Genomic DNA, 26,052 nt, shown 5'->3' with positions numbered 1-26,052 from the left:
TATCAACTCTATAAGCACATTACTTTTATACAAAAATAGTACAAAGTGGAAATATAACACAACAAGTTAAATACGCATTAAAAAGTAAATTCATACAATCATAGGATCATAGGAGGTTACTAGGCTATTGGTCCTGAGGCCTTATAAGCCTAGCCAAGAGTTTAGCCCATGTTTAGCAAAATCAGCACCCAATTCCCCTGTCCAGCAGGGACATGGGTGGAATCCCATGGGTTTATTTTCTGTTTCCCATCCAGTTATCCAGGTTGCGCTTACAAAGGGGTAAAGAGGTACTCTGCTTGATGTGGAGAAGGAGTCTATTCCATAGATGGGGGAGTCTCTGGGACACAAATCTGTCCCACCAACAAGTCTTGTTGATGTCACACACCAGGTTGAGGCCGCACTTGCGGGTTATTCGAGTGGATCTTGACTGGCGGATATGCAGCAGTCCCATCGAGGTGGGGTCCATGATCACCTTGTATGCCAGACAGAGGTCACCTATGAGGAGTCTGTATGAAACTGAGTAGAGTGATAGGACTTTTAGCCTATCTGTGTATGGTAGATGATTTAGGCCCTGGAATCTCCTGGTGAAGAACCTCTGTGGTCTCCCCAGCTGCTGCATGTGGTTTGCAAGGTACGTGCCAAAAGGGGCGTTGTACTCAATAATGGGCCTTATAAGGGAAGAATACAGGAATGTTATGATCTCCTTGTCCCTGGGTGAGATACCCTTACTTATGAGGTGGGCCATGTAGAAGGCCTTCTATACAACGGAAGCAAAATGGTGGTCAAAAGTCAGGTTGCTTTCCACCTGGGTGCCCAAATCCCTCATGACTGATTGAGTGCTTAGGGCATTGCTATTAATGTGATCATTTGTGGGGATGTCTCTCTCTCTCCAAAGGGGATGATGATGCATTTTTTGGTATTCAGCTTGAGGCCATGTTTCTGGCACCAGTCATTTGTCTGAGTGAGACCCTCTTGGAGGATGTACACATCACTAGGGGAAATGATGACACCACCCAACTTGCAGTCATCTGCAAACTTGGTCAGCCATAGCCCACTGGTTTTGGCCTGCACCTCAGAAAAGTATGTCCCAAATAACAGACACCCCAAGACTGAACCCTGGGGTATGCCGCCTGTTACAGGTCTACTGCTTGAGGTGGCTTCACCTATTTTGACTACGTGAGTTCTATCAGTGAGCCAATTTGCTACCCATCTGGTAACATATGGATTGATGCCTAGTTGAGAAAGTTTATCTATTAATGCCCAAGTGAGGAATAGTGTCAAAGGCTTTGGCCAGGTCAAGGTAGGTGGTGTGCACAATCTACCCCCCATCCATGGCTTTGGTGAGTATCTCAAAGAAGTCATCCAAATTTAGCAGACATGATCTCCCCTTGACAAAGTCAAACTGTGTGGGATCAAGTGTTTGGAGGTTGCCAGTGTACTTGTTAATGAGGTCCATGATAATCCATTCCATGGCCTTGCAAATCAGGCTAGTTAGGCTATTGGGTCTATAATTTCCCGGATTGGTGGACACTCCACCTTTGTGTAAAGGGATGTCCTCCACAGAGCCTTTTTGAGTCACTTTTATATTTGAAATATTGCGCTGTCATAGAAGTACTGCTAATAAGCTGCAATATCAGGTAATTTGAAGCTTGCTTTGGAAATAGTCCACTTCATGCAGTACAAAAACATGTGCAGCACATCTTCTGTTTCTCAGAATTATTCCTAACATGGTATAGACAGACAACTGTCGTAGTTTCCCTTACATCTTAACATCCAAGCAGATAATTTAGTACAATTTAAATTGCCTAGGTGAGTATGGAGCAATGCTGCCCCACAAAACTAATAGTGTACATTGTCATTCACCTGAGTACTGTTGCCCATTTGTTCTGTGGTCAGACATGAAGCCATGATTCCCTTGCAGATAAATTTTCTTCTTCAACCAAGTGAATTAGTTTTCCTGTCTATTGCATGCTCATAAATATGAATTATAGCAATTAGCTTGCTTTTTGTATTTTTCAGTCACTCATATATGTCTTATAGAAAATGTGTCTCATCCAGAATTATGCTGTATGTTCACATTTCAAACAAAACGTTATCAAAGTTTGTTAAAGATTTTGAGAACACTGACAGTTGTTTCCATCATTTGAAATCTGTGCCTTCATGTTTAAGGATGCATACCTTTTCAGAAGGATAATGTTACTCTTTGCCCAGCACTTATTTGTGGTCAGTAACTTCAATGTCCTTCACGACATGCCAGATTTACACAGTAAATAATCTAATTCAGAAAGTTCTGAAAGAGAAGTATTCTTAGTTCAAATATTTAGGTTTTACAAAAGACTTCCCCTATTAAGTTATGTCATATACAGCTACTATCATTAAAGTAACACTTGCCAAGAGCCACATTTCTTTTTCCTCCTACTCACTGCTTTACTCCATCACATTGCTTTCTCTGGAAAGTTTTAAAAAATATAATGTATGTTCTTTTAAGATCTTTATTAGCCAAAATTACTTTGTAAGCATAAACTATAAAATGTAATTAAAATGTGTATATGTGAGCAATAATAGGACATTACATTATCAGTGCATGGTGAGGTGCATTTAGTTTTAAAGGAATATACTTTATTATAGGACTAAATAGCAATTGAAGATGAGCTCAGATATTTAGGTCAGGTATTGGAATATAAATATTTCAATGGTATCCATTCCTTGTGGCTTTGGCATTAGCTAACTTCAACAAAGTTTTCTCATATCTCTTATTAAAATTATATAAGCACAACACAGAAGAAGAATGAAGCAGTATTTTCAGTATTTATATCTTTCCATCTGGACATATGTGGCATATGTATACAGAACAGGAAGAGAATACTTTTTATTCAGGCTTGGTAGTAATTATTTGAAGACAGTGTAAAAATTATGGTAGAAATAGGTAGCTACTCTTGTATATGCGCCACTTCCCACTAGATTAAAGTATAAAGACACAGATATGGATCACTAAGCAATTCATTAAGTGCAGCTTGGCATCCAGCCAATATGTTGTTGTCCTGGGTGTGGACCTACACTATTAACACCCAAGCAGAGGCTTCACATTTCACACCCCTCCCAACAGAGTCTTTGGACTAGCTTCCTAAACCCTTTCTTACCAATCTCTATGGATTTCATTGCCTTTCAGTGCTCATTCAGACATTAATGCACAAAAAAGATGGTTAATGTTCTCCACAACTTTCTGCCCTGGTCAAAGGTATTAAACTGCAATCACCTCTACTAGGAGACTAGTCACCAGTAGAGTCTCCCAGGGATCTGTGCTGGGACCTCTCCTGTTTGGCATATTTTTTCTTAAGTAAAAGCTTATACCAAGGGGTTCTAGCTGCTAAGTTTGCAGAAGACTGCAAGCTAGAAGCAGTCATTGAATACTCAAATTCATTGCTTAAATCTAATTGAGTTCTTACTGAGAGTGCTACTGAAACAACTCAAAATATTAATTGATAAGTATATTTTTGGCACTTCTTTCCAAAGTTCTACAGTATCCTAATTGCTTTTGCTTGATTGATTTTGATCTATAATTTTTGCTGGCTTCAGATCTGTGTTGAAAGTGCTATTTTTCTGAGTGGAAAGTGCTATTTTCCCCCACCCTTAATCCTGCTCTGTTAAATACTGCCCAAATAATTTGTGTGTTTTATCTGATTGTATCAAGGCTTGCTAGTATAATTAAGATTCCCTGTTTGTTACCTCTGTTTTCATTGCTTGAATCTAATTGAGTTCTGACTGAGAGTGGTACTGAAACAACTCGAAATATAAATTGATAAGTATATATTTTGGCACTTCTTTCCAAAGTTCTACAGTATCCTAATTGCTTTTGCTTGATTGATTTAGATCTATAATATTTGCTGGCTTCTGATCTGTGTTGAAAGTGCTATTTTTCTGTGTTGAAAGTACTATTTTTCTGAGATGAAAGTGCTATTTTTCCTCCACCCTGCCCTCCCTATTGGTGTTTTCTTTTTATACTTGGTGGCTTTGCAATTGCCCGCCCCTACTGTATATTTGATCTGTGACACTCCTCCCAGTCTAGTGTCTTTACCTCATTCTACCTAATACAAAGAGAAAGAAAAATTGCACTTTATTCATCTGCTTTTACTGTGTTTGTGTTTCTTCCTACTTTATTACTTATTTTGCTCTTGCTGCCTGTTCTTAAAAGTACTTAATAGCATTTATTCTGCTGCATTTATTACTGCTTGTTAGTAGCCAATTAAATTGTAACTGTTATTCTGAGCCTTTGGATTATGCACTTGGGCTTCAGACCAGTTGTTTCACATTAGGAAGGTTTGTGGTCTGCACTTTTGTGGCAGGACAGATAGCTTACATCCTTCTGAGTTGGAAGTTGCTGATTGAAGGCTTAGTGTCTGTTATTCTAAAGTGTATTAGTTCTGGTTTAAGCACTTGGGCTTTGGGCCAGTTTTTTTACATTAGGAAGGTGTGGTCTGCACTCTTGTGGGAGGCTGGATTCTGCCTTTCTGAGCTGGGATTTTCTGGTCACAGGCTTATTGTGCCTGCTTATTTGAACTGTTTCTTTCTGAAATTGGTGCACCTTGTTGCTGTAGCATAGACCAGATTCAGGCCTGCTGAATCTAGCTTAGTTTGTATAACCTGAGCACTGATCCAGGCCATCTTTTTTTTTGGAGAAGGTTCCCCTGTACCCTAGAGCAGGAGTGTGCAGTTAGAACTTGTCTGATTGAATGAAGACTGCTGGAGCAGGGCTCAATTTTGAGCTTTTTTCTGGTTAATTGGGTAACTTGTTTTCATCAAGTTTGTTTGTTTTCTATTGTTTTATATATATAAAAAATTGCACTTTATTCATCTGCTTTTACTATATTTGTGTTTCTTCCTCCTTTATTACTAGGGGCATTGACTACAACTCTTATCTGAGATATATAACATTAAGTATCCTTTTCTGTGCATTTAAAGTGTTTTTTTGATTGTATCTGCTTTATTTTCTGAAAAAATATATATATACTTGTTTCCACCTTTCTAAGCTAGTATAGTCCAGTTTTCAGGATAAGTGCTGAATTCAGGGCTGTGTTACAAATCTCTGTGTTTGCCCGTACCTTACTTAGATAGAAGGAAGTTTCTCTGTTCACCTGTGAGAGAGGCGAGCTTTGAGCAGCCTATCTGTCCATGGAGGAGTGGTTTCAGCCCAGAAATTAGTAGTTTATTGGCCATTTTGGGCTAATTTCTATCTCTTTCATTTCCCTGCTATAAATACTGCATTTGCCTGGTTTTGCACGCCATGCAGTGCTGATTAGCTAGGGTATAAGTATTCCCGGCTCCACAAAGTCTCCTGTTCAATTTTTCCCTTGGAACTACACAAACTTTCAACTTAAGCACTCAAGCCATTCATTTCTCAGCCCAGAGCTTGCTCTAAACTCATAGCAAGCACTTATAAACCCTAGCACTAGACCCTCCTATACTGTACAGAAGGACAAGGCTATCTATTCAACCTTACCAGACATTCAGTAAAACAGTTCACTGTACCTATCCAGGTATGTCCAAAGGGCAGTTTCACATGTACTCTCCAGTCCAACTGGTAAATCTGGGCATTTTGAGGCAATGTTACAACTGCCTCATGTACACAGACAACACTCTCCTCCTACCTCCAAATACTAATACATGTGAAAGATGCAAATATACAGCCAAACTGGAGGCTAAGCTGTCTCAACCCAAGGTTGGATCAGACAGTCAAGAGGAGAAGGAATATACTTGCATCACACTACCCATCTCAAATAGACCCATTAAACCAGCAACGGCAAAAACACACATAAATACATGAAAACATACTCAGAGGCTCTAAATAAAAATCTGCAAAAGCAACAGAGACCTCCAATGCAGACATCCAAGCAAACTCCACCCCCAACACAAATCATGAAACACATACTTCACAAAACCAGTGTGCCATGCAATCACAGCCCTTAAGGCAAAAAAGCATACCCAACATACTAGTAATAGGTGACTCTATAGTCAGGCACACTGATGTCCCACTCACTAGGCTGAATAAGGAGAAGGTTACTGTTAGCTGCCTGATGGGTGCCAAGATCTGCCCATAACACAAGCACTCAGATCACTCCAGAACAAGTACAAATATGACTCTGTCATTGTCCATGTTGGTGTGAATGACCTGAGCCATACCTCCCTGGACTACATGAAAAGAGACATGGAAGAGCTCTCTGATCTTGTAGCCCAGGCTGGTATGACCCTGACCCTGATTAGCATCCTTCCCTCACCAAGAATGATACCACGGTATAAAGAAAAAAATATCAATTTCAACAGCTGGATAAGTTTCCGGTGTCATTCAAATGGGATCCAGTGTCTGTCCGTCTGGGATGACATACTCGACAAGTCACGCTGCTTCACTAGAGACAGCTTGCACCTGTCACCCTTAGGCTTTCGAATACTGGCCAAGTCTCTTGCCACCTCCATAGTGCCTTTTTTAGGCAAGGCTCAAAAGACAAACCCACCGCCATAAATAGCACAAGTAACAAAAAACTGAGTGTAATGCTACTCAATGCCAGAAGTCTAAACCTCAAAATGCATGCACTCAAGGCACTCCTCAGCATGGAGAAAATTGATATGTGTGCAGTAACAGAAACCTGGTTTAAGGCTCCAGAGAGCACCCCAGTACTACCAGGCTACGACTCATACCATACATTTTGGCCACAGAAACCAGACCAAAACACAAAAGGTGGGGGCGTATCCATATTCATCAAGGATACTCACACCTCCAGGTTAGTGGCACAGCATGATACTTCAGAGATCATCTACGTGTAACTAACAACAGTCAAAAATGCATTTCAAATTGTAGCTTGCTACAGATCAGCCACCATGTCCCAGGAGCCTCATTCCGCATTTCTAGAAACACTGGGAAATATAAAGGTCCTACCAAACACCCTACTATTTTACTGTGTTTGTGTTAATTGTGTCAATTACCCAAAACATTAACTGGGAGAACTACTCAAGTACTAACTCCCTTGCCCAACATTTCCTAAAATTTATATACTCAAATGTCCTGGATCAACTGGTCAACACTCCCACCAGAGGTGACAACATATTGGACCTGGTCATCACCAACATGGGTGACCGGTGCTCCACACCGAAGGTCAACCCCACTCTGGTTAGATCTGACCATAAATAAATCATTTTGGATATCCACATTCTGCCCCACCGCCGGACAAGGAAACCCCTGTGAAAAACTTTTCAAAAGCAAATTTCACGTTACTTAAGACTGAGGTGGAAAGTTTAAAAGCCCCCATGCTAAAGGATAACATTGTCCAAGCTGTAAAATCCTTTACTAATGCATTCTACAGGCACCTACAAGAATGCATGGATCATGTTATCCCAAGCAAACCCAAGACTCACTCTTCCAAGAAAAGGAAACCAGTCTGGTGGACTCCTGCCATAAACAAGCTATACAATAGAAGGAGGAAACTAGTACAGAAAAGAGTAAAATCCCAAGAAGGGAAGACATCCCTGATCAGTATCAGCAAGAAACTACGATCCCTCATAAAATCATCCAAGGTGAGTTTCGAAAGAAAAATTGCCAAGGACTCCAAAGATAACCATAAGGCATTTTTTAGCTATGTCAAGAATCTAAGTGGCAATGCTCAGATCTGCTCGGAGTTAGTGCAGAATGGTACAAAATACACTGGACTGACCAATATTGCCAACATCCTGGCAGACAGGTTCAGTGCAAATGTCACACCCCCCACCCCCAAAAAGGCCCATAACCATACCAGAAGAATGTAGAGCCCCTGAAATCACAGACACTCAGGTTAAAACAGCTCTCTCCAAAGCCAAAAACACAGCATCAATGGGTCCAGACAGTGTCTCAGGCTGTGTCCTACACAAGCTCAAAGACAAACGAACCCCTCACCTAAATACACTGTTCAAACTCAGTCTCTCCACAGGTTCCATACCCATAGAGTGGTGCACAGCAAGGTGGAGCCACAACAGACCCCAGGAACTATTGCCCTATAAGCCTGACTAGCTTGGTCTGCAAGGCTATGAAGTGCATCATCATGGAACTCATTAACAGAGACATTGGGAACCTCCAAACACTGGACCCTACCCAGGTTGGCTTTGTTAAGGGCAGATCATGCCTCCTAAACCTGGTGGACTTCTTTGAGACAGTTACTAAGGCTATAGACGAGTGAAAGGCAGTACACACAGCCTACTCCGGCCTCGCAAAGGCCTTCAACACCATTCCCCATTCTGGTATTATAGACAAGCTCACCAGCCTGAACATAAACCCCTATGTCACAAGATGGATTGCCAACTGGCTCATGGGCAGAACCCACATGGTAAGAGTTGTGGGAGCCAGGTCTGACTCTAAACCGGTTACAAGTGGCATTCCCCAGGTCTCAGTCCTAGTACCCCTCCTGTTTGGCATATACTTCTCAGAGGTAGAGGCAAGCACAGGAGGACTATGGCTGACCAAGGTCACAGATGACTGCAAACTAGGGGCTATAATTGACTCTCCAGCTGACACAGACATCCTCCAAAAGGGTCTCACTGAGACGGATATCTGGTGTCAAAATCATGGCCTCAAGCTAAATGCCAAAAAGTGCACAGTCATCCCCTTTGGAAAAAAACAAAGTACCCACTAACTACCACATAGGTGGCAGTCCCCTAAATACAGAAGACATAATAAGGGATCTGGGGACCCAAGTAGATAGTAATCTCTCCTTTGATAATCACATTGCCAAAGTGGTTAGAAAATCCTTCTATGTGGCCCACCTTATCACAAAAGGGTTTGCAACCAGATCAAAATAGGTCATTGGGCCTCTCTACTCATCGCTCATCAGACCCATCATAGAGTACAATGTCCCATTTGGAATGTATCTTACAAGACACCTGCAACAGCTGGAAAGACCACAGAAGTACCTCACCAAGAGGATCACTGGCCTCAAACAGATGCCCCATGCAGCTCGACTGAAGAAACTCCAGCTGTACTCGGTTGCATACCGCCTACTCAGAGGTGATCTCTGCCTGACATACAAGGACATATCCAACCCAGAACTGATGCATATGCTCCACGTAAAGAAAAGCTTATCCCCTCAAGCCACATGCTCTAGGGATCTAAACCTTACCACAACAATAAATAGGACATGCTGGAGGGATAGATTCCTGTCCCAGAGACTTCCCATGCTTTGGAACTCACAAATACTCTTCAAGAGAAACCTTGACAAGTGGATGGGAAACAGAAAGTTTACCCGGGGATCACTTCAGTTGCTCTGTTGGACAGAGGCACAGGGAACTAATCTAAGGGGGCGGCAAAAGCCAACACATTCTGGCTAGGCTTATAAATGCCTTTGGGCATATAGCCTAGTACCTACCTATGAACCTATGAACCTAAATAACTTAGCCATCCCACATGAAGGTTTATCTAAAATAAATAACTGGTGTTAAATTCATCATCTGAAACTAAATGCCAAAAAGTGCATTATTGTAGTTTTTGTACAGTCATTTACCCCATGGAATTTTTACATTGACAATACACCCTGAAGAGTTGATCCAGTTTTTCAAGATCTGGGAACTTATGTCAAGAGTAACCTAACTTTTGACCAATGTGTGTTTATTGTTGTGAGAAAGTCCTACTATATTGCACAGCTTATAAACAAAGGAATTGTGACTAGATCTAGGAATGTCATTGTTCCCCTTTACTCAGCCCTTACTAGGCCAATCACTGAATATAATGTCACCTTTGGCATAAATTTGTCCAGAAACATACAACAACTGGGCTGCCCAAACAGGTACCTTACTAAAAGGATACAAGGCCTAAAAAACATGTCCTACATGGACCAACTAAAAGCCCTGTCACTATACTTGGTATCTTATAGACTGCTAAGAGGTGACCTGTGTCTGGCAAACAAGGCATCCTCAGACCCATTACTGATGGATTGTCTGCACATCAGCAAGTCAAATGGCATCATAAATACTCAATACTGGAATATAAATCTGTTCTGCAACATCAACAGAATGATTTTGAGGAACAAATATATTTCTCAGAAAATACTACTGCTATGGAACAAACTATCCATCTGCTTAAAACAAAGTTCATCTGTGGCCATTTTCAAGTGCAGTTTAGATCTATGGATGGGAAATAGAAAAGTTATCCTAGGACTGCCTCCTTACTTCTAATACATGGAAGAAGCTCCTAAATGCTTTATCTCACACATTGGTTCCCTCTTTAGGTTATCTATGGTATGATACCAGTTATTCTCATTAGGGACCACTCTATAACCAAATGGGATAGGTTATTTTGAGCACAGAAAGGGAAATTGGTTAGGCTTAAAATGTCCCTAAGGGCAGCTAGCCTAGTACATGTCTATAAATCTATAAACCTCAGACCACTTGGCTGGGGAATTTCTCAGTAACTCTCTGTTTACAATAAGCCATATAATTATAAATATAAATGTTAATGTTTAGCAGCACAGTCAGAGGTGGATGACAGCAGTTTGTCACCATTTCACAACAAATTTCCTCATCAATAAATAAGAAAATAGATGACCAGCTTCAAGTTTTTATTTTAAGTGAATACATGAAAATACTTTACAAATAATGACTTACGCAGTACAGTTAATTAATTAAATATAGAGATATATGAACCTGCACAAAGAGAAAATAATCCTTTTGAACAAATGGAGGCGAGTGAAATAAAACAAACTGTCTACAGCTAGATTTTTCCCAGCCATTCATAGCTAAAAGAATTACTGAACACTAAGGGAAATTTCCTGAACTTCCAGACATCACAAGTAGAGGCACATGCAGAAACTGCTCTCAGGACAGTACATCATAAATACTAGGGTAGCTCTTCTTCTCTATCTTATTTTTTTTCCTTTCTGGGTGTTCAATGAGCTGTTTCATTTATATCTTTTCCAGACACAAATAATGTGCAATTAAGCAGAGTTTTGTTTTCCTTTTATGAGTTAGCTACCTCCCTCCTAATTGCTGTTTTACAGTCTTAGGTTTCCTGGACTAAGAGTAGTCACAGTTCCTATAAATACAGGACAGAAAAATACAGTTTGTGGTTTATATGTCTACCATATATTTTGGATCCTTTTCTATATCTGCTGAATTCCTAGGCAGAAGGCAGTTACACATTCTGGTTAAAAATTGTATATACCTTTTTAATGCATCGCATACAAAATGTTCACAAGTTCACAAATCATTCCATGCCACTGGAAATCATACATTGCAGTATACATTGTGTAGAAAAAGGTCACAAGTTTTCAAATATTTTAATTTACCTGCTGCAGATTTTATGAGGTTTAACTATAGCTTGCAAACCTGTTATATCCAGACTAAGAATAGCCTACAAAGCTGTTATATTCTGAGTCAGAAAACAGTGGTGTATTTATTCTCAGATATCATGACAGCATATCATAGACACCAATGGGTCTTTTCTTTTTGCTCTGAAGTTTTAACTAATTATAATTTACTTATGGAAAGTTATGACTGCAGTAATTGAAATGTACGACTGGTAATCATAATTTCTATCTATGAAATTATTTCAGAGCTTATTTTCTTTACGAATGAATGGAATTAAACAGTTTACTTTTTATTTGATCTTTTGCACAGTGATTACTTCAGAAATATACTTAAAATTTCTTGTTAGTTTTATAATGCAAATACATAACTTTTTTAAGATTCTGGTATTTCACTAGATGCTGTATGCTGATTTTGCTGAGGAATGGTTATTATTATTATTATTATGATGATGATGATTATTATTATTATTATTATTATTATTACTGTCAATCTACATTTAGAAAATCACTAGCACTAATTGTACTTATTCTTGACTGGACTATTAACTTCCTCCATTTGCTCTGAATTTCTCACTTAACACATTACTCTATGTTACAAAAAGTAAAACATTTGACTTGCTGCTCTTACCAGTGAAGAAAGCATCACTGTCTTCCCATTGCTAAAGTTAACTGGGTTCACAGACTTGCCCAGACTAATTTTCTACTAAATTCTCTGGCACACAAACTTCTTAGTAATGGATTTTGCCATCCATTGTCCAATAAATTCCTTGTAAACGTATACTCATTTAAAAGGTTAAGGCAGCATTTTGCTTTTAATCTCAACATTGGTAAAAGATCTTTTTTTTAATCACTCCTGTACTGTGAATTTAACTCAAAAAATCATAAGCATTTCTAACAGTACTGGTTTAAAAAATGGAAAGGAAACCTGCTTAATTATTATAAATGCAATTGCTACTAGCACGCAAGTTAAGCATGCCACAACAATACATGCCTATCTTCTTTCTAGGTGACCTCCCTGTAAATTCTCCTGCTCACCCTAAGGTCCACTTTGTAACTATTGTCTATACCAGTATCTATTTTCAACCTGAAGAATGCACTGATTAATTGATCTTCTTGCTGTTAACTGTTTTTTTAACTAGTACTACTAAAATAAAAGCTAATAGTGTTGAATATAACATGTTAAAAATTTGCTTTGCAATTATTGCAATTTATGCATATTATTTCTGGGCCAGATTATATTGCTAAAAGACTGCGCATGCATACACTATGTAAATGCTTCTGTATTTGTAGTTTGAAGCACTGGTTACTGCCTAATGGCTTGAAGAGTGACTAAAAGGGTATGATGACTAGTTAACTATCCTGGTTAACAACTGTAAAATAAAATAACTAAAATCATTTTCTTTATGATGAAAGACCATCAATTTATACAAAAAATATCTATAATCACTGAAATAATATGACCTGGGCAGTTAAACAAATTAGAAGATTATTTGCAAATAGTGTTTTTTTTTATACCTGCTAAGGTAAAACCTTCAGCAGATGAATGGCTGATTTTCTATGCCAAGACATCTGAGTGAAGGGTAAAGAAAAGTGGAGACTGAAGAACTTGCACTGTATTTCTGTTGATATAGAAAGACTGAAAGTTTACTTTGTGCTCTGAACTCTTCAAAGAATATATCTAAAATAACAGGTAAATAAACATGGTGTGCTTTTTTAGCCTTTGCGCTACAAACAAGGAACATGGTTTCTGGTTACATTATCCAACATCATTATATATTTCCTGTCTCTTATTATCTTTAATTTTATTCATTAGTATAAACTCACTCTGGTTGCCTGAAATTTGATGATAATAGAGAAGGCATATAGTTATGAATCAGCATAGCAAATAATAGAAGTGTTTAGACCAGAAATGTTCTTATATGAAGAAGAAAATGAAAGCTGATGAAAAAGAGAGCCCATTTAGCACTTTTGATTTTTGGTCTATAATTTGTATTTTTGACTTCTTTTATTTTGATTTCAATGCATTATCTTAATGATCTTGGAGTTTAAAAGTAAGTTTCACCATTAGAGTTACCAAATAAGCTTATAGAATAGTGTTTTAATTTTTGCTGTTGCTTTACCTTAAGGTCAAGGTGTGACGACCGTGCCCTGGCCCAGCAATCAAGGAGCCTCAATCCTCACCACTAACACCAGGGAGGCTGTCTCATAGAAGAGAAAAGGATAACTAATACACACAGTAAAGTACAATTTCCCTTAAGTGCACACAGAAATCACAGTCAGTCTGGGGCTGGTTGCTCCTTTGCTCACCAGGTCCACAATAAGACTCCCCACTGGCACAGCTATAGGGTCCAGGTCTCAGCCTAACTGGGCAAGCTAAAACCTCCAGTACTCTCTCTGTCCAACCAGTGCTTTGTGTCTCTGACCAGGTAGCTGATACATACACACACACACACACTTTGAGAAGAGGATATACAACCACACAGACTTTCCTGGGAAAAGGCTGGCACAGGTACTCCAGCTGTGCCCCTATTACCCAGACCATACGGTAGTAAGTCCTGCCACCACCCAGTTAATAATATCAGCTACTAAAAGGCCCTTAAAAGGGTGTCCAATCATTACTCTGCAATATTATTATCAAATGGTAGTATGACTAAAAGTCAAGGCTTACTTTAGAGTGGCCTATTATAATAACCTCTATAAATATGCAATGTACTCTAGAGCTTATCTCTATACAAACCAGCCACAGGTAGAAGGTTTTAGAAATATTTAATAATAAATAATTAAAACACAAGACAAAACTACTACACCACAGAGATAGCTAAGAGTTCAGAGATCACACAGAAACTTAAAATGATACAGTAGGACAGGTCTGGTTTCAAAGAAAAATACCTAATTAATCTTTACTAGCTTTAACTGTTCCTACAAGAAATCACAGTGCTAAAACTTACACGTGAGCACAAGGCAGAGTGCTGATAAGCTGGATATCAAGATCAGAATGCTCCCAGTCTCTTGTGAGAAATAGTATTTAAACATTACTAACACACGACTCTAAGGCCCTCCCAAATTACATCATTTTTGACACTTAGGTTTTCCTATTATTCATATTGCATCATCTTAACACCTGGTCTGAGTTATCAGGCCACAAACTGCATTATTTAGCAATCTAACACCTGCTCAGAACTTACAACAATACAAGGCATTTCACATGTATTTTCTAACAGAAACTAGAGCAATAAAGTACATTCCATATCTAAAGTCTGGTTATAAACTTTAGCCTTAAAACAATGGGGATGAAACCTTCATCCAGCCTCACTGAAGCCAAATTCTAACATGAAAGGGTCACAACATGCTTCATTGGGCCAGTAGAGTGCAATGTTGTCACATATGTTGCAGTTCCACATTTCATAGTGTTCTTTTACACTCAAGAAAACATGCCTGTATTTTACATTTATTTACAAATGCCAGACTTATATATCAAATTCTATTTGACTAGGCTGGCAGCCTTCGCCCATCTCTCCCCAATCATCACATCTCTTCCCCACAGGGGAACTCAAGCAAGTTTTTCAAGTGCCCCTTGAGAAGCATCACTTGAGAGTGTCAGGTCTATCTGGGTGTAGCTCACCCCATTCACTGTCTTGAGAGCCCATCTGCATTGGCATTGCTACTCCCACTGTGGTGCTGCACTGACATATCATATGCTTGCAACCCCAGACTCCATCTTTGCAACTTAACATTTTGCTGACTGGCTCTGTTTAACCATATTAGAGGGTTGTGATCTGTCATCACAGTGAATTTTCTTCCATACAGATAAGGCAGAAGTTTTTGTAGTGCCCACACTATGGCTAGACATTCCTATTCTACCACTGCATAGCATTCCTCTCTGGGTTGGGGCCTAGGACTGAGATAAACCACTGGGTGCTCTTCTCCCTCTGATGAAATCTGGCTAAGTACAGCCCCCACCCCATAGTTTGAAGCATCCACCTGCACAAGAAATTATTTGCTATAGTCTGGACTGGCTAACACAGGGGTCCTCCCAAAGCTTCCTTAAGCTTCTGAAATGCCTACTCACATGCTGGGGTCCACACTACCTTATCTTGTCTGTTCTTCCTTATCAGGTCTGTGAGGGGAGCAGTTATGGTACTATAATTGGGCACAAACTTTCTGTAGTACCCTGCTGTCCCCGAGAATGCCCTCACCTACTTTTTGGTAACAAGTGCAGGCTATGCCTGAATAGCTTCCACTTTGGCAGGTTCTGACCTTATCTTACCACTCCCCACTCTATGTCCTAGGTAGGAGACCTCTGCCATACCCACCTGACATTTGCTCGGTTTAATGGTCAACCATGTCCTCTGTAGTCTGCCCAGCACCTCCCTAACATGCTGAAGCTGCTCCTGCCAGGAATGGCTGTAGATAGCAATATCATCCATGTAAGCAAGAGCAAACCCTCCTGCTCCTGCTAAGATATGATCTACCAGCCTCTGGAAAGTCGCTGGGGCATTCTTCATCTCAAAGGCCATCTTTGTGAACTCATACAAGCCAAAAGGAGTCACAAAGGCTGACTTCTCTCTAGCACTGGGAGTCAAGGGCACCTGCCAGTAACCCTTGGTAAGATCAATGGTTGTAAGATACTTAGCCCCACCCAGCTGCTCTAGGGCCTCATCTGTCCTAAGCATGGGGTAAGCATCTGCCTCTGTGTGACTAATTTCCTGTAATCCACACATAACCTGGTGCTGCCATCATCCTTTGGTGCCAACACCACTGGTGAGGCCCAGGGACTGTTAGACTCCTGAATCACCCCTAGATCCAACATCTCCTGTACCTCCTCCCTAAGAGTCTGTTTGACACTCTCAGGCACCCTATAAGGGGCCTGCCTGATAGGCCTTTGGGGTCCTGTATCCACCTGGTGCTGCACCAGGTGGGTGCTCCCTGGTTTCCTGGTAAACATGCCCCCAAACTCCTGCAACACTGCTCAGATTTCTTGAACCTGGGTAGGAGATAGCTGCTGGGACATTGCTACCCCTTCCACCAAAATATCAGCCCAAGCCTCACTGAGGAGATCAGTCACAAGATCTCTGTCAGACTCCTCCTTCAATCCACTGCAAATGCTCAGCACAATGGCCTCCCTATCATGGTAAGGTTTCATCATGTTAACATGGTACAATTTGTGCCCCTGCATTCTACCTAGCAGTTCCACCATGTAGTTAACATCACATACCTTTCTTACCACCTTGTAGGGTCCCTCCCAAGCTGCTTGCAACTTGTTTTGTCTGACAGGAATGACAACCATCACCTGCTGCCCTACAGCATACTCTCTACCTCGAGCATTCCTGTCATACCACACCTTTTTCTATTGTTGAGATTCTGCCAGGTTCTCCTGGGCCAGGCCCATGAGTTCCCTGAGCCTTGTCCTGAGGTTCAGGACATATGCCACAACAGACTCCTTGTGCGACTCACACTCACTTTCCCACTCATTTTGAATTAAATCTAGAGGTCCCCACACCTATGCCCATACAGCAACTCACAAGGTGAAAAACCTGTGGATTCCTGGGGAACCTCTCTGTAAGCAAACAACAGATGGGGAAAATATGTGTCCCATTCCCTCTTAAACTGATCTGCAAATGCCCACAGCATGGACTTGACTGTAGAGTTTAACCTCTCAACAAGACCATAAGTCTGGGGATGGTAGGGGGTGGTCTTCATGTGCTTCACCCCACAGGACTTCCACAGACAAGTCAGCAGGTCTAATATAAAATTGGCACCTCTGTCAGACAGTATTTCCTTTGGGAAATGTACCCTGCTGAAAATCTCTATCAAAGCATTTGCCACCTTCTCAGCCTCAATGGAGGACAAAGCCTCAGGGTATCGTGTAGCATAATCTACAATCACTAGGATATACTTTTTCCCTGTGGAACTTGGGGTACTCAGAGGACCCACAATATCCATAGCTACCCTCTGAAATGGCTCCTCAATCACAGGCAACGGCATCAAAGGAGCTCTCACCTTGTCTCCTGCCTTGCCTACTTTTCCGCACTGCTCAGAGGTCCTGCAGTACCCTGTTACATCTCTGAATATTCCAGGCCAATAGAAGTTTTGCATAATACGCCTTTTTGTACATTTTATGTCCGTATGACCTGCAAATGGAATATCATGGGCTATGGCTAGAAGCAGCAGATGGTAAGCTCTAGGCACTACCAACTGCTGTACTCTCTCACCTTCTAGCCCTCCATCAGGGGTCCACTCTCTGTACAGTAACCCTTTGTTCCAGTATACAGATTCCCCCTTCCCTTGAGAATCAGGTGCCTCCCTAGCTACCTGCCTCAGGCCGTGCAATGTAGGGTCTGAGAGCTGAGTCTGTCTCAAGTCTCTCCTTGTAACCCTTCCCAGCTCTCCTTCCACAGGATGTCTGGCATCCTCTGACAGCAGAGCCTCACTGTCAGCCTGGGTACTAATACTCACCTCACCCTTTGCAGTTACCTTGTCCAAGGGAACATCAGTACCCACAAGCAGCTGTGGCTCGAATTCAGTCTCACTGCTACGGCATAAGTCACTCCCTGAAGTAACGACCTCAGCAGTCCTGGCTGCAAGTATGCAGTCTGTCTTGGACTCCCCAGGATACTAGACCCACATGCTTGTCTCCTAGCCTCACTGCATGTAACTGCATAAGTACATAGTACTGACTCATCCAAATCCTTCCCTCTCAGGACATCTGCAGGATGGTAGTTCCATACCCCTGTTGTCTCAAGACAACCCACTGTTGGCATTTTGTCTTTCTGACTTACTGGCTCCTTCACCTTTGGTTCCCCACCTTGCCTCCATGGACACCTGTATGCCACATGGCCTCACTGGTTGCATTCAAAACATTTAACCCTAGCTTCTGGATGTGTACCTGGACTAGTGGCTTCCTCTGCTACTGGCAGGTTCTGTTGGGACAGTCTGTGCCGCCCATCTTGGGTTCCTTTAGTCCCATGAGCAGTACTGGGGGTCCCTTTCCTGTGCAGGGCTGCCCTACTGGCCAGGTATAGGTCTCCCTCCTTCCCCAACTCATCTGAAGTAGCACATTGTCTATCAGCTAACCAGATCCTCATGTCCTTAGGCAAAGTGCTAAGGGCATGTTCCCTCACCAAAAGGTCTACCAGCCCTTCAAAAGTGGTGACCTGACATCCACTCACCCAGCTATGAAAATAAGTGCTCAGTTCCGCAACATATTCACATACATTTTCATCTGCCTTGCGTCTATGCTCACAAAACTTTTTCCTATACATTTCACATGTTAGCTTAAAACATTCTAATAAATGTCTTTTTACAGCAGTATAATCAAAACAGTCAGTGTCATGCATTTCTGCTAAAGAAGTTACAGCTTTACCATGGAGTAAGGGGGTCAGGAACCATACCCAGAGCCCTTGGTCAACTTCATACTGTTTACATACCTGCTCAAACATATGAATGAAGCTATCAAAATGATCCCCCTCTTTAAACTGTGGAAGAAATTTACTGACCTTTTGTGCTTTTGGGGTCCGGTTACTCCCTTCCCCATTACCTCCATGACACTGGCAAAGAGTCAGCATTTCCCTCTCATGCCTCCTCTGCCATTCATTTTCCTCAGCTTGTAGACTCCTCATTTTCTCGACTGCTTCCAGTTCCATACACCTAGCCTCCAACTCAAGTCTCTTTAGCTCCAGCTGGATTTTTATGTCCACTGCAGAAAAGTTGAGCTGTCCATTCTCCGAGGATATTGTATCTCCATTGTCAGTCCGATTGTCATCCAAGCTGCTGTTTTCTGCTGCAGCTGTAACCAAGGCTGCAATCAGGTCTGCTTAAGTCAGGTTTCCATGCACCAGCCCCCTAGCCTGGCACATCACCGCTAGCTGGCTCCTTGTAAGCCTTCCATACTCTTCTGCTGACATGCTGCCTGCTCACCCTGACTAACACTAAGCTAACAAAAGAAATAAAACAATTGTGATCTGAACTCTGAGTATACACTGAGTGGCTGTTTTAGAGTGCAAAACACTTTTAGAAATTACTGTACATAAGCTACAGGAATTCGCTCTACCCCACACCACTACAAGCCAATTAGTATGTGAAGTAGATCCCACCACTGCCAGCACTTGTGATGACTGTGCCCTGCCCCAGCAATCAAGGAGATTCAATCCTCACCACTAACACCAGGGAGGTTGTCTCATAGAAGAGAAAAGGATAACTAATACACACAGTAAAGTACAATTTCCCTTAAGTGCACACAGAGATCACAGTCAGTCTGGGGCTGGTTGCTCCTTTGCTCACCAGGTCCCCAATAAGAATCCCCACTGGCACAGCTATAGGGTGCAGATCTCAGCCTAACTGGGCAAGCTAAAACCTCCAGTACTCTCTCTGTCCAACCAGTGCTTCATGTCTCTGCCCAGGTAGCTGATGCATGCACATGCGCGCACACACACACACACACACACACACACACACACACACACACACACACACACACACACACACACACACGCACACACACACACACACTTTGAGAAGAGGTTATACAACCACACATACTTTCCTAACAAACATGTCTCTAAGGCCCTCCCAAATGACATCATTTTTGACACGTAGGTTTTCCCAGTATTCATACTGCATTATCTTAACACCTGGTCTTCTGAGTTGTCAGGCCACAAACTGCATTATTTAGCAATTTAACACCTGCTCAGAACTTACAACAATACAAGGCATTTCACATCTATATTCTAACAGAAACTAGAGCAATAAAGCACATTCCACATCTAAATTCTGGTCATAAACTTTAGACTTAAAACAATGGGCATGAAACCTTCATCCAGCTGCACTGTAGCCGAATTCTAACATGCTTCACTGGATGAATGTTGTGCAATGTTGTCACATATTTTGCAACTCCATATTTCACAGTGTTCTTTTACACTCAAGAAAACATGCCTGTATTTTACATTTATTTACAAATGCCAGAATTATATATCAAATTCTATTTGACTAGGCTGGCAGCCTTCACCCATCTCTCCCCAATTGTCACACAAGGTTTCATTGTCAGAACTAACAGGCAATATATCACAGTGTTTTATTCTCAGACATCAGCATATATTCAAGTCAACACTGTTATTACTGTTATCTCTGCTTATGCCTCTTGATTCTTAACATCAGATCCACTTCCTCCTTCATATCTCACTCTTTCTTCTCATTCCTCCATGCTTGGTAGTGATGTGCTGTTAGAGGAAATCCTAACTGCCTTCAATCCCCCTGTAATTATGTTATGCTGACCATAATTACAAATAACTGCAAATCTCTCCTTCAAACCAGCCATAACAACTGTATAAATACTGATAGCTGCACAGAATGTTAGCAAATAATTTATAATCAACATAAACATCCTTTGCTACTTATAGTTTACTACAAGCATTCTGCCTTTTTGGGATGCTAAATAATCTCACTGTGCGAAGTGAACAATGCTTACATTTATGCGTATTATACTGAGAACTATTCATCTTAAGTTAAAAAAACAACTTGTGACTAAGGTCCATATTCAAAATACATTGGTTTCAGCTAATATAAAAGTTATTAGCACTTAAAATAGGATTTTTTTCAGTCTGTTCTTATCATATTAGGGGTCTAACTCCTTCATCATTCACTCATGCTTTGTAGTATTAGCTAGCGCTACCATTATTTTACTAGCTCATTATTTTTCTCTTCCCGTGATGCTAGTCTCTAAATTGCCTCTGAGCAGAACCGTCTGTGCATGTCATCATAAGACTTAATCATTAAAACTCTGCATTCCAGAAACATATATATATATATACAGTAATCACTGAGTTATACAGTCTTTACTAAGTAGTGATTCTAAAGTGATATTGGTTGAATTCAGATTATCTTTGAAAGTTTTGCATTGTGTCATTTGGAAAAAGGATGTGAGGGGAATAAAGAGAAAGTTATTTAGAAAGTAGCAGCATGCAGTAAAGAGCCCTCACCTTACTGATTACCACATTGTCAGTTACAGTGTAAGCCTTACAGAGCAAGAATATTGTATTCAGATCAAGTGCTTACAAAATTTAGTTACTTACACAGAACCTTATTGCATTTGTTTCATTGAAATAAACTGAATTTAGAAGAATTAGGCATATTTCAACAATGTAAAAGAAACAACATCTCTTCTTTGAATGCATTTAATCAGTTGTATGCTTCTAAATTAATGTCAACTTAAATCCAGAGATCAATATATACGGGAGCTATAGTTCTTTTGAAGTTTGTTTACTGACTTAGCAAATTACTAGTCGTATTTTAGAGTTCAAAAGTTTGACTACTTCACTATCTGTCATTTACGGAACAAAACTGTTATTTCACTGACTTTTGCTGCAAGGAGATAATCATAATATTCTGGCTGTAATTTAAAGTTCCTTGTGTTCAGATTTATAGGTTTATAAGTTCATATGTCAGTACTAGAACACTGTTAGTAAACTAGCCTCAATACTGACACGACTAATTTATACATAGTTTCAACCCTTTCAATGAGGATTTGAGAGATCAGACCCAAGGTGTAATTATGATTAAACATCCATTCATCCAGGATATGCTTAAAGAGGGTCAGGAAGCTACTTTGCTTTACATCCCAAAGAGGTCTATTTAAAAGTAAAGAGATTCTCTGCAATGTATAGCTATCTCACCAACAGTTGTTTTGCTGGAAGTTAAGATATGTTGAGTGGGTGCTGAGGGTGTTATTTGTTTTGTATATATGCAGGAGGTCACATAGGACTAGATCATTTGAGGGTCTGTAAGCTCGACAGAGGTCACCACTCCAGAGACTATAGGAAACAGAAAGAGTGAGAAAATAAGAGAAGGAAAGAACTTAAGCCAGTCTGGCTAGCTCAAGGGAGACATGCCCTTGATTATTTTGGTGAGAAAATGCTGTAGTCCCTCAAGCTGGGCCAAATGTTTAGACAAGTACACACCAAAGAGGCCATTATACATTATTATGGGCCTGAAAATGGAGGAGTACATAGGAATTATAACTTCCCTAGAACTGGAATAAATACACATGGTGATCAGTCTTGCAAGATAAAAGTATTTCCTAGAAAAAGTTGACAAAAGGTGATCAAAAGATATCTCATTGTCAATGGAAGTGCACAGGTGCCCTAATGATTAAGTCTGCTTTCAAAAGGGTGTCACCTGTGTGGAAGGTGTATGGGTGCCCAGTTGTGCCTAAAGATATTATGTTGTGTTTCTTGGTACTTAGTTTTAGGCTGTAGTCCAGGTGCCACTTAGTGTGTGTTACTCCCGCTTGAAGTACTTGAATGTTGGGTGTTGATTTAATGGTAGCTCAAAGTTTGCAGTCATCTGCAAGCTTGGTCAGCTACAGGCCCCTTTAATGTTAGCTTTAACATCAGAGAAGTAAATATCAAAGAGAACTGGTCCCTGGGAATACCACTTATAAACACTGTTTTCAAAGGGAATGATCCTATCACACTAATAGATTGGGTTCTGTCAGTTAGCCAGTTTGCTATCCATTATGTGGCATAGGGTTTTACATTTAGTTTTATTAATTTGTTAATAATAGCAAAATGTGAAAGGTATCAAAGACATTGACCAGGTCAAGGTAGGCAGTGTGAACTCTAATGCATTAGTCACCTGTTCAAAGAAACCTACTAGGTTCAGGAGTCAGAATTTGCTTTTAACATAACTTGTCTTGGGTCAGGGGATTGTAGACTGCCTATGTCCTTGTTACTGTTTCATTACTATGCATCCTATTACTTTTCAGATAAGGCTTACAGCTTTATAGTTTCCTGGATCAGTAGCAGATCCCCTCTTGTGGACTGGGATGACTGCTGCAGATCACCATTACTCTGGCATGAGTCTGGTGGAAAGGCTGAGGATAAATAGGTTTAATAGTGAAACTGCCAGGCAGTGTATGGTGCTGGCAAGGAGGCTACCCAGCACACTATCAGCTCTTGTGAGGTGAGTGTTTTTGGCTTTGGAGAGAACATTCAGGACCTGCCTGGTGGTAATCAGAGGAGATGGAAAGAATCTACTAATAATTTGGGGAAAGTTAGTGGGAGACAGGGGAGAAAACCATTCCTGAATTTGTCTGCAACTAGTAAATACTGTTATGTACTAGCTTTGATCATTGCTGGGCATTACCTCTAAGGTATCTGACATAGCTGAAGAAGGATTTGTGATTGTCTTTAATAGGAGTAACAATTCTCAATGCATACTTACTTTTTCTGAGTTCTTTGCAGAACATTTTGAGTTCATATCCAGATGGTGGAGTGCTATGTTTGCTTTTACAGGCTACGACTTTTTTCTTAATATTGTATAGTTTGTTTATAGTAGGGTTTAACCACAGGGGATTATTCTTGAATTTAGCATTATATTTGTGTCTTATGGGTAGAGATGTGATGCATGCTTTGATGGGGGCATCAAAATTATCTGCAAATATGGCAGTATGCAAGATGGGGTCAATAAGGTGAGGAGGTCACTTAACTTTCATCAGGTCATCAGTTAGCTGCATTAGGTTTGCCTTAAAGTAGTTTCCAAAGACAAAGGAAGTTTTTCCCTCATAGTGAATGTTACCTAACTGTGGTCAGATTTGACCAGTGTTGTAGTAACTAAGTGTTTAGCATAGGGTGGCAATAGTGGTGTGAAACAGGTTCAATATAACATGGTTAAATGAAGAGATGGTTAAAGCCTCCCAAGAGAACAGTGTTAGTTTGTTTAGATATAGTTGTTTGTGATATAGTATGTAGTTCAACTTACTGTGAAAAGGATATTGAAAGGTTCAAGGTCATTACTCTGGCTTAAGTATGAGGAAGTAAGATGGATTCTTAGGAATACAGACACTCCCCTTCTAATAACAACATAATTTTCCATGTTGGGTCTGAAAGAATGATAGCCACTGAAACCCCACACTTTGGTGGTGCTGTCACTGCCATAAAACCATGTTTCATTAACTATGCAGCTATCTATATTTTTAAAAATTAAGAATGCCTGTAAGGACTGCAACTTCCAGTTTAGACTTCTAGTGTTGAGCAGTGCTAACTATATATAGTTTTGATTTTGATTAGCTATGTAGATAATTTGAGGAGCCTGACCTTGTCTAAAAAAGGCACTGTTGGGGAGGAAAAGCTCCTGGACAATATACAGAACCCATGAGAAGTGAGGTGCAGGCATCCCTAGCAAAGCAGCCAGGGCTGTTGATCATCTCCTACCAACCTGCTATATATTGGATATCCTTAGTATGACATGAACAGTTAAGGTAATAACTGAAGTTAATTGTTTTTTGTTTGTATTGTGGCATCATTGTTAGCAATGGCAGGATAGTGCTCAATACTATATTTACACTCATTTCAGATGCATATTCTGAGAACTCTGTCTGTATCCTCTTCATATCATCCAAGGAGGAATGTCTCAAATCATTCACTCTCATGAGCACAATGACCATATCATATGTGTATGTAGGGTGAAGGGATTTGAGACCCCTAGTGACACTGCAAATCCTTTGCCTAGTCTAGTGAGTGGTGTATCTGTGTGCATGACCATGGAGTCATCTGTAACTAAAACATTACCAGAGGTGTTAATTCAGCCTTGCTGTCTTAACAGCTTTGGCCTGTCAGCTGAGTTACTCCTGTTTGTTGTTGTGTTTTTTGTAGTGTCTGTGCATGTTAGTTGTCTGCTAGTATAACACAGAGTGTACTGTATACTAAACGTTCATCTGGGAGGTATTTGTGGTTTAGGCAGTGATGCTTTAAGTACCTTGGCATAAGAAGGTTTATTTGTTTGCCTAGGACATAGTGGGCCTAGTTGTGTGAACTGACAACATGCTGAGTATAGACTACAATCTTCAAAGAGAGATTGTCCTGCTACTACCTGGGCGACTGTCCGATCTAGCTAAACTGCAAGTATTTCTGCATTCTTGAACTGTTTTAAACTGTTTAAAGTTGTTTCTGCACCTGCACTTTTAAAGTTTGTCCTGTTTGTTGCATTTACCTGTTGAGGCTACACACTCAAGTGCGCCTGCCTGTGTTACATATTTATTGCATTTTCCTGCTGTTTGTTGCAAAAAAGAAAAAAATATATCCTTGTTTCCCATCTTTCCTGACCTAGAGTAGTCCAAATACAGGCTTTGCTGTATTCTGGACTTTTGAAAAGTTCCTGTGTTGCCCATTTCCTTTCTTGGATAAAGGGAGGCTTCTTTGTTCACCAGTGGCAGTGGAGAGCTTAGAGCAGCCTATCTATCCCTGGAGGAGTGTTTCCAGTACAAGAATCTGGTAGTCTATTGGCCGTTTTGGGCCAATTTCTAGCTCTTTCAAGTCCCTCTGTATAAAACCCGCTTTGGCGCGTTTTTTGCACTTGTTACTACTCAGCCAAGCTCCTCGTGGTCCTGCAGAGTGATGCTAGCAGCAGAGAGGCTAAAAGAGCGACTGCTAACCTGATAAAAGTGTTTTTTTTTTTGCTGCTACTACCTGGGCGACTGTCCGATCTAGCTAAACTGCAAGTATTTCTGCTTCTTGAACTGTTTTAAACTGTTTAAAGTTGTTTTTGCACCTGCACTTTTAAAGTTTGTCCTGTTTGTTGCATTTACCTGTTGAGGCTACACACTCAAGTGCGCTAGCCTGTGTTACATATTTATTGCATTTTCCTGCTGTTTGTTGCAAAAAAGAAAAAAAATTATCCTTGTTTCCCATCTTTCCTGACCTAGAGTAGTTCAAATACAGGCTTTGCTGTATTCTGGACTTTTAGA

The 26,052-nt window shown here is 40.6% G+C and overlaps 1 long non-coding RNA gene across 3 annotated transcripts in view; it reads right to left on the bottom strand.

The window, feature by feature from the left end:
• LOC122807252 overlaps nt 1-26,052 on the bottom strand; it is a 1,461,171-nt gene that overhangs the window by 737,012 nt on the left and 698,107 nt on the right. The gene's annotated exons all lie outside the window — the stretch shown is intronic.

The sequence above is a fragment of the Protopterus annectens genome, chromosome 7.part0 (genome assembly GCF_019279795.1).
Source record: "Protopterus annectens isolate FY-2018-M chromosome 7.part0, PAN1.0, whole genome shotgun sequence".
In the NCBI taxonomy this organism is placed as follows: Eukaryota; Metazoa; Chordata; order Ceratodontiformes; family Protopteridae; genus Protopterus; species Protopterus annectens.
The sequence above is the reverse complement of the archived record's forward strand: the minus strand, read 5'-3'. Positions and strand labels throughout refer to the sequence as shown.